Consider the following 1686-nt stretch of genomic DNA (forward strand, 5'->3'; position numbering starts at 1 on the left):
CCCTGTTTCACCGGGGGACTTGATACTGGAAAGACCACCTCAATGCTAGAAGTTCTAATAAAGTATTAACTATGTCACATGTGTTTTTAGTACTTATTTGTCCGACTGTCAGAGTGTAAGAACGTTAGAATTCCCCAAAGTTACCTTAATGCGGAATAAAACAAAGCGAACCTACGATTTAAATTCTCTTCCTTTTGTCGTATTATTAGTTTACGATAAATTCAGGATCTTTTCTTGAAATGTTTAGATCCGTTATTCACTTGATAATTACAGCAAGAAGAAAGACAAATAGAATTATCACGGTAACTTGTATCTTTCATGTCATTAATAACCGCGCAATACTGTTCACATGTATCAAAATTGAATAAACTCTACATTCTTTGACTACATTATCTAGTAATGCCCCCAAACTAGCTCTAAATTCGGTTGTTTTAGTTTTTTTAATGCTCTCTGTATATACATATAAAGAAAACGTGTATGTTTTAGCGCAAAGCTATGGGCTGTGTCCGCCGCGGGGAATCGAACCCCTGATTTTAGCGTTGTAAGTCCGTAAACTTACTGTTGAATCACCGAGGTTCATATAAAGCAACAAGAGAAATGTGGTGGTTAGTAAGGAATCGAACCCCTGATTTTAGCGTTGTAAGTCCGTAAACTTACTGTTGAATCACCGAGGTTCATATAAAGCAACAAGAGAAATGTGGTGGTTAGTAAGGAATCGAACCCCTGATTTTAGCGTTGTAAGTCCGTAAACTTACTGTTGAATCACCGAGGTTCATATAAAGCAACAACAGAAATGTGGTGTTTAGTAATTATTTCTGTTATGTTTTAAGACAAAATGTTGCAACTTGTTCCCTTAAGACCAATAAACTGGGAGGGGGGTGTATCATCATATCAGAGTTACTCACAAAGTATTCTTCATAACTGTTTCTATTTTCTTAAATGAAATTACCAACTGTTGAATTTGTAGTCATATGTTACATCTCGTGTAAACCCGCTGTTAACAATGAAATGTTTTCCGTAGTGCATATTGTGCCACGCAAGTTATTGCAAGGGCGTTCATGGCGCCATCTGTTAACACTCGAATATTGTTTTGTCCTCACTCTCAAAAGAAATCGACTATATTCCATCACTAGTGAATTAACATTGAATGGTAAAACACTTCGCCCAAAATAGAAATAAAAACAAAAATTAGTCATCAAAATTAGAGAAGAAGTGATTCCATAATGAAGAAAAACTATTAAAAAATTGAACGAGACGATTGAACATATCAATGGTGTTTAGATACAAGTAATAGTGATAATAATAAAATATGAATATGGCCACTCAATTTGAATTAAGTTTTCCCAGACATTACTTTTAAGTGAGCTTGCACAGTTAGATATTTGAATTGCCGAAACGTGAGTTCTGGAGCTTAAAACGTGTTTAAGAACACGGGTGGATTACTTAGGCCATAAAAGGGGTATTTTTATACGTACAGGAAAACACATTTTGTGCGTTTTCTCTTTGAATGCGCGTGCGTGTGTGTGGTTACTTATTTTATATACACAATCAAAACCTTATTTTTTTATATTATATCCATGAACATACCATACAGTTCAATCGATGTTGTAACAATGGCACATTAAAAATGAGACAGGTAGTAAACTGCGCTAATGCAAAATATGAAAACATTTTTTAGCCTTAAGT

Source organism: Limulus polyphemus, unplaced genomic scaffold (genome assembly GCF_000517525.1).
Source record: "Limulus polyphemus unplaced genomic scaffold, Limulus_polyphemus-2.1.2 Scaffold5405, whole genome shotgun sequence".
NCBI lineage: Eukaryota > Metazoa > Arthropoda > Merostomata > Xiphosura > Limulidae > Limulus > Limulus polyphemus.